Source organism: Anomalospiza imberbis, chromosome 2, assembly GCF_031753505.1.
Source record: "Anomalospiza imberbis isolate Cuckoo-Finch-1a 21T00152 chromosome 2, ASM3175350v1, whole genome shotgun sequence".
Lineage (NCBI taxonomy): Eukaryota > Metazoa > Chordata > Aves > Passeriformes > Viduidae > Anomalospiza > Anomalospiza imberbis.
Window position 1 is genome coordinate 8,185,940 of NC_089682.1, and position 17,577 is coordinate 8,203,516.

The window sequence follows — 17,577 nt, forward strand, 5'->3', positions numbered from 1 at the left end:
CGCCGGGAGGCGCCCCGGAGACCGCGGTGGCCCCGGGAGGGACGCGTGAAGCGGGCAGAGCTCCACCACCACCTTCCTCCTCCCCCCACTTTACCAGCCTCCCCCGGCACCCCCGAGCAGACTTTGCAGCGCTTTATTTTAACGAAAAAACAGAGCGCGGCGAGCAAACTGCTGCTCCGCGCAGGGCAAGAGAAATGGGTTTTTAATAGGCAAGGTCGGCGTGCTTGGCAGCCGGCCACCGCGGCCGGGGAAATAAACAAACAGAGGAGCTGCAACTTCAGGTCGGAGCAGAAGTTGCGCTCCCGGCGAGATGAGCCCGCGGCATGGCCCGCGGGGCGAGTGAGCAGCCGCGTACGGAGCGGCCGCGGAGAGCATCTCCGGCACCCTGACCCCTCACCTCGGCCCCGCGGCCCCGGGACAGGAGCGAGGCCGGGGCAAGCAACCCCCGTGCGCTGCCAGGCGCAGTGCCGGCGGGCTGGCAGCGGGCGGAGGGCAGATGGCCACCCTTGTTTATCGCGTTCCGGCGGTGCTGCACGCCTAACCGCTGCTGTGCGGCACGGCCGGCCCCGGGGAGGCAGGAAGGGAGAGGTGGAGGGAGCGCGAGTGGAGCCTCCCGATCGTGAACCGGCGTCTGCCGGAGGGTTTGCAGCCATGCCCGGGGGTTCCCGCTCCCTCCATCGCCGGGGCTCGGCCGTGTCGGCCCCGCTGGCCGCACCGCGGGGGCGCCGCGCTCCCGCTCTCGCGGCGCGTTCCGGGCTCGGTGCCGAGCACTCTCGGCTGCCGCGCATCAGCCTCCCCGCTGCCTCCCGCCGCCGCCTCGCTCGCTCCCGGCTCTGCAGGCGGCAGGGCTGATCCCGCAGCTTCTCCAGTGGCACTGACCCCCGACTGGCCTTCACATCTTCCTCGAGGAACGAGCCCGGGCAGGGAGTGGGGGGGGCGGGGGTCCGCTCCTCCGATCGCTCTTCCCAAGCCTTTCTGCAGCGTCGGACGCCGCAGGCCCACACGGGAGGAGAGGCGGTCCCTGCCTGAGCAGGGGCTGTGCAGACCCTCTGCTCGCGGAGGGCTGGGAGGGGACATCACTTTTGCATCCAGTTGCTAACAGGACCAGAAAAGCCCCAACGCTCTCGGGTGAGGAAGGGACTCTGCCTGCCCTCAGTAGAGGAGCACGAAAGGAGCTGTGTCAGGAGAGCCGGGAGCAAAGTCCAAGCCTGGGGAAGCTGGACGAGAGCTCGAGAAGAGGTCGGCAACACTCGTCCCGTCGGTCACAGACCTTTCTTTCCTGGCATGGCAGTGGCATGAGACGACCTCTTGTCGCTGCCATGGTTCCCACCGCAGCACGGCCCGAGCTGGGGCCTCGGTACGCCGGGAGGAAGAACGGGAGCGAACCGCGCCCCTCGAGTTTCCTCGGAGCCGCGGCCTGGGCTCCCAGGGGTGCTACAAGGCCACCATCATCTCTCAGCCACATCACGGCAGAGGGGAGAATCTCTGCCGGTTCTGTCCTCGGAGCTGGAGACAACGGGGGCTGCGACCGGGACGGGGGCCGGGCAGGGCGGCGGCCGCTGTCAGCGGCGCTCCCGCTCCTCACCGCCCGGGCAGCTGCCAGTTTTTTGGCAGATCGCTCTGCAGACGGCTCCCAAGGACTCCTGCAAGCGCTGAGACGGGTCACGGGGAATAGCTGAATAGTGCCATAGGCCGGGCTAAAGCACGGCAGATTCGAGCCAGGGAGAGCGGGGACCGGCCAGGGTGGAGAAAAGGGAGAGGTGCAAAGGCCCGGAGGAGGGGGCGGGTGGCGACAGGCAAAGCCACCAGCCTGCAAAATGCTGAGTTGGCAGCATGCCGAGGAGCTGGGGAGCACTGCAGTCCCGACAGCCAGGGAAAGGGGACATGAAGAAACAGCGTGAATGGGGTAAAGACTGTTTCTTACAGACCTGGTGTGACCTATCGTTTAAAAAATCCGGCTTCCCCTTCTAGTGCCAGGGTGTACCTGCAGGGTAGTCTCTGCCTTTCTGTCTCTCGTCCCATTATTCCACTACAGTCGAATCCTTCTGTTGTGACCTACAGCAGCGCTCTGATTTATTTTTAATGCGTTCCGATTCCTGTTCCGTTGTCAAGAGATGCATTGAGATTCATTTTCCAACCCCTGTTTTTCATACTTCTGTTCTGCTGGAGAGACCCGCCAATAGAGTTTAATTCGATTTGATATGATTTAATGAACACCTTTATCTTTTGTTTTTAGCAGAAGGATAAATAATACAACTGCATTCAGCTTTTGCTAAATCAGACGTTTCCCACCAAAATCTATCTGGTGACACACACTCACTGTAACATTTCATTAACAACCTCCCTGATTTATTGATTTTTAATATTTGTATTAAATGTTGTGTAAAATTGAACTCAGGCGTTAGAAGAGATTGTGCACGTCACAAGACATGACTCCTACTTAATTGTTATTTTTTTTTCGGTCCTGGAACAACAGTTGGAAAGAGGCCAGCAGGAGGAAAAAAAATTAAAAATAAATTATAAAGGGCAGTGCCCGGGAGAGTGTGGGGGAGCTGGAGAGAAAGTGCAGCCTTGAGGGAGGGAGGGAGGGCAGCAGGGCCTGGCCGACGCTCCGCCGAGTCCCCCAGCCCCCGCAGGCCCCTCGGGGGCTGCCCCCGCCCGCCCGAGCGCCCTGGGCCGGAGCGGCCACCCGGCTTCCCACTGCTTCCCCTGCTCTCCCGGCTCGCTCGTTCCGTGTCGCCTCCCTCCCTCCTGCTCCATATGGTTTCTCCCCTCCTCCTCCTCCTCCTCCTCCTCCTCCTCTTCTCCCCCCTCCATGCTGTCTCCGTGACGCTCCCCACTCCACGCTACTTCTCCGTTTCCCGGGGGAGCGTTTCCCCGCCGCGGCGTGGGGAGCCCCGCAGAGCGGCCCGGCCCGGCCGCAATGTCTGAGGGGCTCAGCCGGGCCAGCATGCAGCGTGGAGGGGTGAGCGGGAACAGCAGGGGAAGACTGGGGGTCAGGAGAGGGCCGTGAGGAGGGGTGCCAGCCAAAACTCCCGGCCAAAATGTTTCCCGGGTGTGCAGTAGAGGAGCTTGAAGAAGTTCATCTCCCCCGCACTCCCCCTCTTCTTGTTTTCTTTTTCTCTCCTCCCCTTCTCCCCCCCCCACCCCCTCCCCGGCCGCCACCAGGAATACAGGCGTTCAGAGATCAACATAATTCACCTGCATCAAAAAAAACCTCGCGAGCTATAAACTAGCGGCTGATCCTCCGCTTAGACTAGTGTTTAGCCGTTCATGCATCATGAGTGTCAAATAAATGCCTGATTGAGGCCCTCAGCGGAGGAATTAGCTTTCCTTGTGCTGGAAATGCATAATAGAGAAAGTGCTGAGGCATCCTCCCCGGAGTTAGCTCGGGCTCCGCTCCCTGCTCGGCTCGTTTCGGGAGTTTTCCCTCCCTCATTCCGGGTCCGTCCCCCTCCCCACCCTCCAACCCCCCCTTATCCCTCGCCCTTATCAGCATGCCCAGCTGGCCAGGGGTGAGGGAAGCCCTCCGGTGTGTCCCGGACCGAGGGGGCCGGCTGAGGGCGAAAGGAGCAGCCGAGCATCCCTCCCGTCGCCCGGGGCCCCGGCGCTGCCCCGCGGGCGCTGCGGGGGCACCGCGGGGAGCGCTGCCTCGTCCGCCCGAGGGCGGAGACGTAGGCGGAGGGAGCGGGGAGCGGCGGGGGGACCCCTTCAGAGAGCTCCTTGTCGCTTGGCCGCTCTTCCGCGCCGGGGGCCTCATCCTGCCGGCGGGTACGACCCAGCCCCGACGTTTGGTGGCGAAGGGGGCGGGGGGGGATGGCTAGCGAAGCGCTCTGCTCCGCCGCCTCGGCCGCCCTCCGCAGCTCCGCGCCGGGCTCGCTGCCCGAGCGGGTCCCAAGTCCCTCCGGGCAGGGGACGCCGGCGGAGCTGGGCAGGCGGCCGAGGCACACAGGGGTTAACCGTGCCGCGGCCGGGAGGAGCAGTTAAAGTGCACGGGCTTGCAGATGCTTTTCAGGCCTCGATGTCTACCGTTTTAAATTAAAAAAATGCACCCGGCCCGACCATGCACCAGTGACCTGCAATTTCCCCTTCTTTTCAAACTGAAATATGGCCAAACTATCTTCAAGTTAACTTAGGGGCTGGGGACGGGGGTGGGGGAGGTGGGAAGGCGCGGGGTGGGGGGGGGGGGGAGGAGGAAATCGCTCTGGGTTGAGATCTCTGTGTCAAGTTTCATCCCCTCCTGACATGTCTGGCTCCGTGCCAAAGTCCTGAAAATGGAAAATTGGGGAAGGGCGGGCTGTGAGGGGTGGGTGGAGGAGCAGGGGGGGTGGGGGAGCGGGCCAGAGCTCTCGGCGGAGCGGCAGTAGCGAGAGGCTCTGGCCAAGAGGGATGCATGAACGAGCCCGTGTGAGCGGAGCGCGGCGGCATCTTCCGCCATCCATTCCGCCGCCCAGGCGCGTGGAAAGCCGCCGGCCGCTGCCATTGTTACCGGCGGGCGATGCGGGGACCGGAGCCGCCGCTCCGGCGAGAGATAAATAGCCCCTGACAGCGCCTCTTCGCACCCACAGCACGGCAGATTGGATTCGGTGGACGGCCGCAGGTCTGTGTCGCTCCCTTTCGCGGGAGTTCCTTTAAATCACGGCTCCACTCCCCCCTCACCTCTCCCGGGGGATGTTCCCGACCGTCCCCCACACAGCAGCCCCGCCGCCCTCCCCTGCTCGCTCCCCCTCCCGCAAGCGCCTGCGGCCCCGCTGCCACGGCTCGGCTCGGCCCGGCGCGGTGCTCCGCCGGGGGAGGGGGAAAACTCCCTGGTGAAATACTTTCGGCACGCTGCGACTTTGCCAGGAGGGGTCTTGGCGTCGAATCTTTTGTCTTGGGGATTTCGGCTTCGTGGCCCGGAGTGGCTGGCGGCTCTCCCGGGAAGTGACTCTGGGCAAAGCGCCGGGGAGTCCCGGGCTGCCGCCGCGGGCAGCAGTGCCCCGGCCCCCCGCTGCCAGCGCCCGGCTGGCACTTCTGCAGGCTCGCCCGCCTCCCGGCTCCCCTTTCCCGCCGCAGGAACCGAGGGGCTGGGGCTAGGACCTGCCCTCCGGAGCCCCGTCCCCCGTCCCGCAACACCCACGGGGGGTGACCGTGACAGTGTCCCCACGCGGGGGCTTGAGGGGCGTGTGTCCCTCGGCAGCCGCGGTGCCCCCCTCCACCGGCCATCCCGGAAAGAGGAGCAGGGGATGACTCCGCTAGCCAAGGCGCTACTTTCCAGCTGCTGCCCTCCCCTGCTCCCGACGGCCGGGAGCGTGCGCTCCGGAGCCCCCTGGCACCTCGGGGGCTGCCTTCCCCGGGGACACCGGGGACTGCCACATCATACGCGGGCGCCTGCGAGCGGCTCGGCGTGAGGCGAGCCCACACTTTATTTTTTTCCATCATTACTTTCCTCCCCCCCGCCCCAGCCAGAGACGAGCCGGTGTGCGTGTGTGCAAGACGAGGTTATCGCCAGCTCGAGTCATTATTTCCAGGCCGACTGCCGCGGGAGTCTCTCCCAGGTGGAGCCGGTGTGGGCGGCCGGTACCCGGGGAGACAAAGGCCGGAGTCCGGGGTGCCACCGGAGCCCTGCTGCGCCGACAAGTTCTGGCTCGGCCGGTCCCGGTGCGGCCCCCCCGCCAGCGGCGGGGCTCTGCCGGGACCGCGGGGTGCTGCCGCCGCCCCGGGGAGCGCGGACTAGGTTTTCCGAGTTACATTTGTTACATTTCCGAGTTATATTTTCAGTTATACGGAATCTACTTTTAGGCGATTGTTTTCCCTTTCCACTTGTTTGTCTCCTGCTAGCCTCGTAAACTCATGATTTATTACCTAGGCTAAGTGCTTAATTTGTGAATATGAAACAGATTAAAAGGAGATCGGCGTATTTTAGCAGTCAGGCCAGAGCAAAGCCCGGCAGCTGTTTCGAGTTTGTCGGCATCTCCAGCCTCGTGGAAGCAGCCCAGTCTGCTAGTGATCAAGGGGGTATCCCCGGGCTCTCTCCGAGAGGCCCACCGCCGCTGGCTCTCCGTGCATGCTGCTGGAGCGGAGACCGCCACGGGATGGCCGCTGTGGGCTTTTCTGGGGGGGACAAACATACGACTGATGCCGTCCGTCAAAGAGATACCCGTGGCTCCGGGATTCAGGACCGGCTGCGTCCCCGCCACAGGCGGGCTCTGCCGGCCGAGGGCCCAGCAGGCACGCAGGGGGTTAACGACGACTCTGCCCTCTCCTTCAAAGGACTCACTCGAGATAGAGTAAATACGGTCGGGGCGGGGGGATGTGTGTGTGTGCCGCTCGGGCCACATGATGCAAAAGTAAGACAAGCACACTCCGGAGAACAAAGGCTTCCTACCCCCTTCCTCCCCCTCCCCCCCAAATCTGTCTTAATTCTGCAAGTAAACTTGAGCAGCTATAAAACAAAGGCGAACGACGAAAGTTGTGGCCAAGGGACAATCAAAATAAATACCTTTGATGCAGTCCAAGCACGCACTTGGTATTTTCTGGAGCTCCCTGCTACCCCCAGGCAGCCAGGATATCGAAGGCTCTTCCTAGGACAGGGGTGACTCGCACGGCCGGGGTTTTGGCTCGGTCTGATGCAGGCCACGTTCCTCAGGCCAGAAAACACTTCCCGGGGCCAGCACCACCTCGTAGCCCTAGGCGAGGCAGGCAGGGCAGGAACGGGCCCTGCTGTCGGGGCTGGGGCAGGGGACGGCAGCAGCGGGACAGGGCTCCTCCGGGTGTCCCCCCGGGCTAAGCTAGCCGGGAGGACTGCGGGGCCCAGAGACGTCCCGGTGAGACGTGCCCGGGTCCCCGAGGAGGATGTGCAGCACGGCGTGGGGCTGGGCTGGGAGCGGTGTCTGAGCTGCGCCCCTGCCCCCGGGAGCCCGACGGGAGCCGGCCCTCGGCTCGCTGATGGCCCCGGCCCCAGGTCATGCAAGTGACACCTCCCAGCCCGCTCTCCCCTGCTCCCGACTGCCTTGTGCTTGCCGAGCTGACCAGCTGCCTCCGTGCTGGTCACCAGCACCCTGGAGCGATTCCCGTCCGGTGTCCCACGGACCACTGCCTTCTCCCTCTGCTCCCCTCCACCCCCTGGCCTTTGGAGGAAGTTTTAACGCATCAGGGACGGCCGAGGAAGTGAAGGGGCACAGCAGCAAGCCAGCTGCCTGTGCAGCCCCGCAAGCAGAGGTGCTGCTGCTGAGCCCAAAAGTCAGAGACAAAAATCTATAACCTGCCCTGTACCTCTGAGCACCGCTTAAGGAGCAGGAGGGAGAGCACTGTGCCACTCCTGCTGGAGCACAGCAGAGAGGACTGGCTAGGAGGTAAATGATTCATGTGCCCTTGCTGCACCAGAGCAGTTGCTCTGGTCCTCCAGAAGTGGCTGGTGTTGGCACAGTGGAAGGTGCAGGAAATGGGGACGGACTCTGGGCAGACCATGGGGAAGAGGTGTGGTGTGGCACATGCCTGGGCAGGCTGAGCCCTGGTCTGCCTGGGAGCAGGAGAGCCAAAGATGATGCATATAGCGTTCAGAGAGATCCCTCCGTCTGTGTGTGTGTATGGAGATGTCAGAGTAACTCTTGTCTGGGGAAAACTGAATATAAACTGTGGCTGGGAAGCAATCCTGTAGGTACATGTGAATGAGGGCTTGGGGATACCCTCTCCCATGGCAAGGAAACACCTGAAAGAAGAGTGCAAGAATGAGATAACAGCAGATACGTGTGTGTCAATGCAACTCTTTCAGGCTGGCTTGAGACAAAGTCCCTCTTTGCTATTTGGGACAAGGCTTGTGGCAAACCAACACTACAACTCATTTCCCAGGGCCTGATGGGGTTTGGGTGTAGTTGCTTGGTCCCTGCCTTGTGAGGGGAGAGATATTGCATAGATATTATATTCCACCACTCTTTCTAGCCCTGAGCCTTGTTGTTCACTGTCTGAAGGCAGGACTGAAACTTTTGAGCAACGTAAAGAGCAGTAGTCAAAAATGGCCCCAGGGTCTCCCCACCTCCCTGTATGTTCTGCATGGAGCCGCTCTCTGACTAGGTACATCCAGCATTTTAGAAGGGAGAGAAAACACAGGCTTGTGTTGTGATAGTAACATACATCCCTTTTCAAGCAGTATGCTTGAATCAAGAAGCTGGAAAACCAGACAGTAGCAATGAGAAAGGAAAACAATCCTTTCCAACTTGTTGGCTTGGCCTTTGCAGTCATCCCTACCTCAGGGAGGGCTGTGGTCACAGTGTTAAGTCTTGGTTATGCAGCTGAAATTCACCATGCTTAAAGTCACCTGGTCCCTTGAGCGCTCTTGTAAAGCACTCCAAGGTCCCATAGAAAATGGTTTGTGTGTACTTGAAACTATGTGGATTTGCTTCCAACAGCACATTGTGCCACTTTCAGCTGATCCTGCCTGGCTTTCATTGAATTAATGCCTGGAAGGACCTAAGTCCCAGCATCTCAGATCAAGGTGGTTCTGATAGTCTTTCCACTGCTGTCCCCTTGCAGCATTTTAAAATCTCCTTGGAAGTGCTGTTCCATGGTGGTGGCTAAGCCTCAGAAGCAAAGCAGTGGAGAACATTACTAAAGCAGAACGGGCAAACCCCAGTGGCTTGGAGCAGTTGGCTGGGACACCAAAAGGTATGAAAGCTTCTTCAGTTTGGAACACAGGTCCCTCTTCTAACCTCAGCCCTTTGCTGCCTGTCTTAATTCTGCAAGAAGGAGCAGGCTGCAGGCACCCAGTCCCCACCAGCCTGCAGGCCTTCTTGCAGCCAGGCTTGCACCTTTGATGTTCTCCCAGTTACAGTTTGTCAAGTCTTGTCTCTGTTTTTCACTGTTTTGACATCTCACCACCCTCAGAACACTTCTGAGAAGGGGAAAATGATTTCAAAAGTCTCGTCATCAGAAGTTCTTAAAGACCACTACATGACCACCTACATGATGCCTTCATATTCTTAGAAACTCTGTTTATGCTGCCTGTTTTGTTTCTTTGGGGTAGACTCTGCCTTGCATCATCTAATATACTGTTCCTATTGTCAAAATATAAAACAGTAAGGAGAGGTTTTGGACTAGGGTAAGGCTCAGGACACAGAGATAAATAGGGAGATTGACATATGCTAAATTTGAGTAGTATTTTATCTTTCCAGGTTCACAAATGTTGTGTTATGTGCTGGGAACTGTAGAGTGCTGGGCACTCTGTAGACACAGAAGACAGATTGCTCCTGCCTGCCCCAAAAATGGAAGAAAAACCGTAAAGTCTGTAGAGGCAGATGACCATGAGTGCTATGCTGGTGGTACAGGGAGGCAGGTGAGCTCCTGGATTTAGTCATGGGCTCCTTTGCCATGTCTCACCAAGGCCACCACTCCCAAAGTCTGTGTCCTGTGGTTAGAAGGGAACAGTGTGTGTTTGTGTGTGTGTGTTCATGTGAATCTAATTGTGTTTCCACATAATGTGGATTATCTTTCTTTTGGCAGCAAATCTGTTCAGGGGTTTACATAAAAAGATAAATCCTGCAGCCGTTCCCTCCCTGGGAAAGGCCGTGTCTTCCATCACTTTCTCTGCTCCTTCTTCTGAGCGGTCCCCAAACACACTTTTTCCTAGCTCAGCATCTGATATCACCCTGACAGCCTGCTCACTCTCAGCATGACATTACCACATCAGGAATGGGGGAAAATGCATGGAATAAGGCACAGCAGGTGAGGTGTTGCTTGGATGAACAGGAAGAGAGAGGAACTAGGGTACAGGGTGTAGAAGGATCCTCCAGCAACATTGCCTCATATGGTGCTGATGTGAGGGTGACACTTCCACAGCTTCCCAGGAAACTCTCCTGGCAGGGAGATCAGGTGTGCCATGGGTGCAGGACACCTAATGGTTTCCCTTCTTTGGAATCCTGGTAGAGCTGCTTGTCTTAGTGTGAAGACAACCTTGTCAGGAAAGAGAGCTCCATTGATTTAAATGCAAAATTACCCTCCTGCAGTTCTAATTTCCCAGGCGAGGGCCATACAGGCTCTGAAAACATGAAAGTTGTTGATATATTGGTTCAATTAATTTTTAAAATAAGTTTGAATGCCATTTATTTCAAATTTGATCGGAAAGCACTGTAAATTTTTGCAAGCAAAGAGTGAGGTGAGTGTGGATGGGGTGTGTATTTTGCATGGCCTTGAAAACAGGGCTTAAACGATGCATTCATTTAGTAGCAGACCTCTGCACAGGGATAAGTGAGGCCCGTGGTGAAAGAAAAAGACCTGAACATCTGTATTTGCTAAGTGGCACTGGCAGCAGTCAGCCAGCTCACAGAGAAGGGCAGACAAACGGGTGTGAGGCCCAGCTGAGACTGCTGGGTCCCTGGTGCTTTTAAAAGGAAATAATAGCTTGTGGGGGAACCCTTTCTGGTGGCCTTGGCTCCCGTGACCCCCCTCTGATGTATGATATTTAAACAAGAAAATGTCAACATTGGTTTTTACACAGACAGCCTCGTTCTGCTCCCCATGAAAACCAGTGGCAAACCACTAAGAGAGCTGGAGGGGAGCAGACCCCAAAAGAGTCGCTCAGACCCAAATACTGTTGGCTGCAGCAGCCTGACAAGAAGCAAGTGCAGGTTGTCATGAGTGGCTGGGCAACGTGTGCTCACAGGTAAATTAGACAGAAGAGAAGCAATCCCATCCTGCAGTATGCAGTGCCTCGAAGCTGCAGGTCCGGTGGTTTGAATGATTATTGCTTTTTAAAATTATAAATTGCGTTTTTGTACAGCGAGTGAGGATAATGTGCTGCTTACTAGAATTAAGTGCAACTCAAGGGTGTTTTGTTGTAACAAAGGTGACTTCTCTGTGCTGGCTTTTTCATCGTTGGGTCTAAGGGAGAGTTTGATTTGAACCCAATGGCTATCTAGCAGTGGTTCTGGAAAGGAGTAATGCCCATTGTATGAGAGGATATCCATAAACTGGGCCATCAGATGTGTCTTCTGATATATGTGTCCTCTGAGGTAGGAAAGTGTAAGTCATAGGAAGAGAGGGCAAGTGTGTCTGACTCATAGTAAAACAAGGGCACGTGGAAAGCATAAACGAAGGGAGGGCTGCTACTAGTAGGACTTGGAGGCTGTGCTATGTGTCATGGGAAAAATAATTTAAGCTCATGGATAATTTGTGATTAAAGGGGCAGATGTGGTGCAACTGCATGGTGCAAAATGTGAGATGGGGCATAAGCATAAAAGAAACTTAACCCTTGATCCTGAGCTGTCCCTGTCTTGGTGTTGGTTTATGCAGGCTGGGCCTTGACAGGTATTGCAGTAGCAGCCTCTAGGCTCTTTACTGTAATGTGAACTTCATCACAGATCCCCTTAGCATAAAAAGTGTAGTTACACTGGCTTTATGCTCTGCCACCACATTCCTAGAGGTAGTGGCAGAATAAGTGGCATGCAAGTCCTTTAAGCATCTCTGTGCAAATGGAGAATCATTCCTACATGGGGACCAGCTTTCCTGGGCAGGTCATAGCTACTTTCCCAATGGAAGGTGACCATGGTGCAGGCCCACTAAGCTCACCCAGTCTCCAGCATGTGCCATGACCTCTGCTAGGGCACACATCTCAGTAAGGACAGCCTGGGGAAACCAAGTGAGCTAGAAGATGCCAGTCTGATTGCCCTTGGCAGGAAAAGCACACTTGGTCTCATGCGTGACCATGACCAACCTGTATCTCCAACCGGAACCATGAAAAAAGACCTATAATTTGGGAGGAAAATAAATAAAGGAGTGTTGCTCAGGTGTGACTCCTGCTAGGAAGCACAGAGGTAGTGTATGAAGCTGAGGCTCAGCCATTTCCTAGAATTTGTCTATCCTACGTGATTTTCTGCTTTTAAGGACACAAATAATATGAAAAAAGATTGTTGGGTCAGATTATTTCATCCTTGCTGTACAAAGCACAGCACAATGCAATCCCAACTACTGCTGAGGCTTTTGGGAGCCTGTCTTGCCCAAATAATCCAGGGCGTTTTGGCTTCAACTCAGGCCACCTCTCATGCAGAACGGAGTCCAGGCTTGCAGCACCCGATACAATGCCACTCACAGTCTTACCATGCTCAATGTCCGTCTTTTGGAGCAGTGTTCTGAGAAGGTGGATGGGCAGTGGGCTGAGGTGTGAAAGCAGACGCTTTGACATGGTTGAAAAAGCCTTCATGGAATCTCTCTGTGAGCTACCTGGGGAGGAGTGTCCCAAAACTGAGCCCCATCACTCAGCACTGAAAGGACTGAACTACCCTGAGTCTTGAAGCAACTTAATGAGGCCTTTGGTACCACAAGAGATGAACAGGGAAAAGAGCGAATGGTGTAGTGAAGCTCTGCCCATGCTTCTCTGTCGCTGTACGTCCAGGGCTAGTGCCATTGTGAGAATATGCAGCAGTTGCTTCTTACAGACAAAAGAAAAAAGTATGAAGCCTTACTGAAGGCTAGGGCTGATGGAGCACTGAAAAAGCCCCAGCCAGAAAAACTCAGCTAGCTCTGCACTTTGGTCAAGCTATGCTCAGCACTGTGATTTTGATGAACAACACTAGTCTGCATGAAGACAGGTGACTTTTTAAATGGGGTTTTAATAAAGTCAGCATTGCTAAAGCTATCTATAAAAGTAATCTGCATAGGGTTTTAAACAAGTAAACTTAATTATGCCATTAGTGCTTCCGACATGAATGAGGCTGTTGCTGCAATACTGTGTCCGGCTCTGTTGTGGTGTTTGCATGTTAAAAGTGCAATGGCAAATTAATATGGGATCAGAAGAGAGCTAGAAGAGTGATTCAAGGTCTGGGAATTGCATCTTATTGCAAAAGACTAAAGAAATCCCATCTATTAATTTATCCAAGAGGAGGCTATGACTTGGTTTGATCATAGTCTTTAAGTGCCCTAAGTGTCTCTATGGGGAGATTTCTGATAGTCAAGATCTCTTTAATGTGGCAGACAAAGGCATAATGAGATCCTATGTTGGAAAATGAAGCTCTATGAATTCCAAGCAGAAATAGGTACTTAAAAAAAAAAAAAAAACCAAAACAGTGAGGGGACATAACCACTGGAACAACTGAGGCAAGCAGTGGTTTTTCCTGTTACTTAAAAATCTTCAGAGCAAGATTGGATGCCAAGTTAAAAGCTCAGGCAGAATTTATGGGTCTGATACAAGAACGTCTGGCTGAAATTCACTGGCCCATGATATGTGGCAGGTCAGACCAGCTGATCATAACAGTCCGTTCTTGGTTTAAAAAATCTATGAATTAGGTATTTCCAGTCCCCTGAGTCCTGATATTACTGGAGGTCTCAAAGGAATGCATTATAAGCTGTCATAATTTAATTGTAAGCAAGCCGGGGCATTGCCTTTTTCTTTTTTTTATTAATAAACTTATTTTCCAAGAGCTTGTTAGACACTGGAGTTAAGCAGCTGTTAACAAACATGACAACATTTTAGAAACAGCTCAAATAATTCTCCTTCTCCCGTTTGCCTAGCTTTGTTTTGCAGCAGTACAAATTCATTCATGCCACATCTACCAGTGCTTCTCTAGATTAAATAGCAAATTCCAGCAAAATGAAAAACACAACCTCCATACTTTGGGTGGGCTCCTTACACTGTGCCCTCTTTCATGTGCATCCCTCAGTCTCACAGATCCATTGCAGGTTTTCTCTCAGCACCGTGTATGAGCAGAGCAGGGAAGAAGTCCATCCGTTTTCTGGTGCAGGCCCCTCAGATAGGAGGATTCAGGTGGGAATCCATTGTCTGTCACGGGAGTGCTTGGCCTCCAGAGCTCTTGGTTTGTCTAAGTAAATGGCAGAGAATGAGAAAGGTATTAAGGAGAGACCTGACATTCCTGAAATTATGCAAGCTATTAACCTCCTTGAGGTTTCATAAAATGGCCTCCAGCAAATGGTCAGAATGTTTTTCTTACAGAGGAGTAGTTTTCAAGACAGCATAAACTTTCTTAATATCCTTTCAAAGAAAAAAAAAATAAAAAGAAGAAGAGAGAAAATAAGATAACAGAAAATCCCAGCCATGGCTCCTGGGAGTCTTGAAAACCATATCCACGATTGCGTAGAAATTCTAAACCTCTGATACATTCAGTGCCTCGTTAGCCTCAGTTATCAAAACTGAAACAAGAGGTGGTAAGGAGCGCAGCAGAAGATGGAGTTTAAAGTCGCTCGAGGACTGCACTCCCGTCGACGGCAGTCCCCAGCCGCCTCCCTCCGCTCCTAACCCCGCGGCGTTTGATATGCAGGCAGTGAGTCAGAGGGACGAGGCTCCGCGGCTCGGCCGGGGCGGGGGCCGCCGCCGCTGCCTCCCGGGGCGCGGGCGGGGAGGTCGGCGGGGAGCCGAGCAGCGGGGGGAAAGGTGAACCCGGAGCCGAGCGGGGCACAAACCCATTAGTCGCACATAACTTGGGAAGACGCTTGGCCTCGCCATGACAACCGGCGGCCCGGGCTGCTCCCACGTCCCGCCGCCTCCCCCGGGAGCCCCTTTCCGTCCTCTTTCCCGGCGCTTGGGGAATGCGGGGCTGGAGAGACGAGCCCGGTGCGGGTAACAAAAGGGAATGAAAGGAGCACTGTAGCTCACTTTACACGTCCGAGAGGCATTTTCATGCCCTGTAATGAGAAGGGATCATTCCGAGGAAGTTCAGATCAAAGGGGAGAGCGTTCCGGGCATTTGCATAATTGCCGGATTTCGGAGCACGGGCTGCAACCTGGGCACCTCACCGGGGGCTGCTCCTCGCTCGCCCAGGGGCTCTGGGGTGCTCCGGACAGAGGGGAGGTTACAAATCGTGCTCCCGCGGGGACAGAAGAGAGGCCTGCCCCGGGAACGAGATACGGAGGTGGCCGGGCCCCGAGCGGGGTGTTGGGGCACGGCTGCGGTGCCCGACGGCAGGAAACCCTCGGGGGCTCCGAAGGGTGCGAGCCCTCCGGTGCGCGGTCAAGCGGTGCCCGGGTCCCCGGGGGCTGCTGCCGTTGTGGAGGTGGTGCCGCTGGGGATCGGCTCCCTGCTCCCACCCGGCGACATCTGCGGCGCCGAGCCAGCATGCTGCCTCCCCGGTGGCTGGCGGGTGGCTCCCGGCCCGGCGGCTCGCACCGCCACCAGCGAGCGGGGATAAAGGGATTAAACGGCACGCTCGTTCCGCCGGCCGGGGGGGGGCCGCTTGGTCGGCTCCAGCCTCCCGCTCCCCCGGAACGCCTCCCCCGCCGCCTGCGCCCCCGGCCCCGCGGCGCTGCCCCCGGCCGGCCCCGGCAGCGGGGAGGCACCGGGCGCGCCCGCGGCGGCTCATTGTTCCCGTAACCAACCGGGGCCGCCGCCGGCACCCGCGGTGCTCGGGGCGACGGGGTTCGCCGCTGCTGCTACCAAGAAGGGGATGCCCGGGGACACCCTTTTCAGCCATTTTAAAACAGCAAAACTGGCGTCTCGGCGCGGGTGCCCCGTTCCCCCCACCTCTCTTCGGAGCCCCTTCTACGCCCGGACGATCCTGACGGAGATGCGGGGGTTCCCCCCGCCCTGAAGTCAGCACCACCCGCATACGCCCCGCACCTGCGGTCCCCGGGGCGAAACTCCACCCTGCGGGGACACCGCGCTCTTCCTAAGCCCTGTCCTGGGGATGTGGCCAGTCCTGGCCCCTGCGTCCGCCCCCGTGCAGCCAACTCCCGTTCCAGCCCAAAGCCGGGATGCAGCCGGACGCTTCCCGAGCTCTGGCTTGGGCTGCTGCCAGCCCCAGGCCGGGGTGCAACCTCCCCACGGGAGTCGCGGCTTCTCCCTGCACGGCCGGGCCGGGGCGGGCTGGCCGGGCGCCAGGGAGGTGAGGTTAGCCTCGGAGCTGGCTGGCGGATGGCATGTTATTGTGAAAAGCGAAAAGCGAGCGGGGAAGGCAAATCGGAGCATGGCACCGTATAGGCTCGCCACGTGACCGAAATGTGTTTATCTCGCCCCGGAGAAGCCGGGCTGCCTGCGGAGGCCAACCCTGCCTTCATGGCACAGGCACAACTCCCGTGGCCGCGGACGGTTCTGGGCCCTGCGAGAGACCACTTCTGTTTGCTTTTGCTGTCGCTTCGGCTCTTATCATTTGCCTTGTCATTCATCATCAACCTCTCCCGGGCTCCCTCCCCCTTGCTCCCCCCCACCGCCTCCCCCAGGGTCAGTCGGGAAAAAACTGAGAATCCATCTGAGGAGTGAGACGCGGGAAGAAGGGTTGGATGGTGATGTGGCTGGGTGGAGGGCGGAGGGTGTGTGTGTGTGTAAAAGCAGCTGCATGCAGAACAAAGGTGCTGGAGGGTGGCTTTTGGTGCTGGAGCAGAACCTCGTAAATGGGAGATTTCCGTTCACAAGACTCCGCTTGCACAGTTTCTGTCCTGCCCTTGAACTGACAAGTGTATATCTGCATTGCAACCAGAAAGTAAATCACACCGAGCCTGGCTCGGGGAGGGCGCGCACGACTCCTCAGTCTGTTGCTAAGTGCGAAAAAGTGGAAGATCTCAGCTTCTCAGCGCAGCCCCGCTTCTCCGATACAGTATTTACTTTGGGCGCCCAGCGAAACGCGCTCAGTGTTTATTAAGGAGAGTGCCGGGGCAAGCTCGCATTTGCGTGATTAGGAGCAAGCGGAGGAGCGGCCGTGGCGCGGAATATCAAAGCGAGACCGCCTTGGCAGGGCTCCCAGGCAGGGCTTTACTGGCACCCGCGGGATTCCGCGGGGCAGGGCGAGCGCGGCCCGGGCGGCGGCGGCGAGCGGGGAGCGGCAGCCGCCGCCGGGGCACGGGGGGAGCCGGCGGCGCTTCGCGGGAGGCCAGAAACGAACGTCGTTCCTGCCGTGGGCTCCGCGCTAACGAGGCGCAGCGGCCGGGCCGGGCCGGGCCGGGCCGGGCTCTGCCCGCCCGCTCGGCGCTTCCCGGCCCCAGCCGCGGCCAGCCGGCCGGTAATCTCATTAGTGCCGTCGCGTTAGGGGAGTAAAGCGCCCGGCGTCCCCGCCCGGCCTCGGGAGAGCAGACAAAGGTCTGCGAAGCAAGGCCCTGCGGCCGTGCCACGCCGGCCGGCCCTGTTAATGTTCAATCGGGAGCCGGAGAGCCGTGCCTCTCCGTGCCGGGGGGGCGCCGACCCCCGCCCGCCGCTGCCGGGCAGCCCGCGACGAGGCCGGTCCAGCGTAGCACGCCTGGCCGCCTTGCCCCGCCGGGATATTTTCTCCCTGGAAGTTATGCTAAAATAACATTTGTGTGCACGTTAATGATTTATTTATGTGGCTAATAACGCTCACATTCTCGCTGATATTTGTCTAGGCGAAGGACCAGCTGCGAAATGCCCCGCAGCTGTAGCCAGAGCTAGAACAGAGTGCCTTGGAACCAGAAATCAATGCTCCTGAAATGAACAAGTGGACAACTTATTAGGCTCAGTCACTCCACACGCCGTCCCCTGATAACGAATAGATGAAGTAGACGCCGGAGAAGGGACATGCCGGGGAAGGCTACACATGCCTGCTCCTTCCCGGAGTGGCCGGGTAACACCGCGGGGCACAGCCAGCCGCACGGACATCCCCGAGCAGGGCAGGGGCCGTGACACGGCCCTCGCGGGCTGCCTAGGGTTAG

General features: G+C 57.2%; 1 protein-coding gene and 1 long non-coding RNA gene across 2 annotated transcripts in view; one reads left to right on the plus strand and one right to left on the minus strand.

The window, feature by feature from the left end:
* Window positions 1-2,129: 2,129 nt before the first annotated feature.
* Window positions 2,130-3,465, minus strand: LOC137468242 (uncharacterized). Its single transcript, XR_010995824.1, has 2 exons — window positions 3,202-3,465; window positions 2,130-2,163 (listed from the first exon to the last, which is right to left on the minus strand). It is a non-coding gene; the product is annotated as an uncharacterized lncRNA (long non-coding RNA).
* Window positions 3,466-4,367: 902 nt separating this feature from the next.
* Window positions 4,368-17,577, plus strand: part of BCOR (BCL6 corepressor) — an 82,398-nt gene continuing 69,188 nt past the window's right edge. Inside the window, exon 1 of the mRNA XM_068179744.1 lies at window positions 4,368-4,600. The gene's annotated coding sequence lies outside the window, so the exon portion shown is untranslated. The remainder of the gene's footprint in view (window positions 4,601-17,577) is intronic.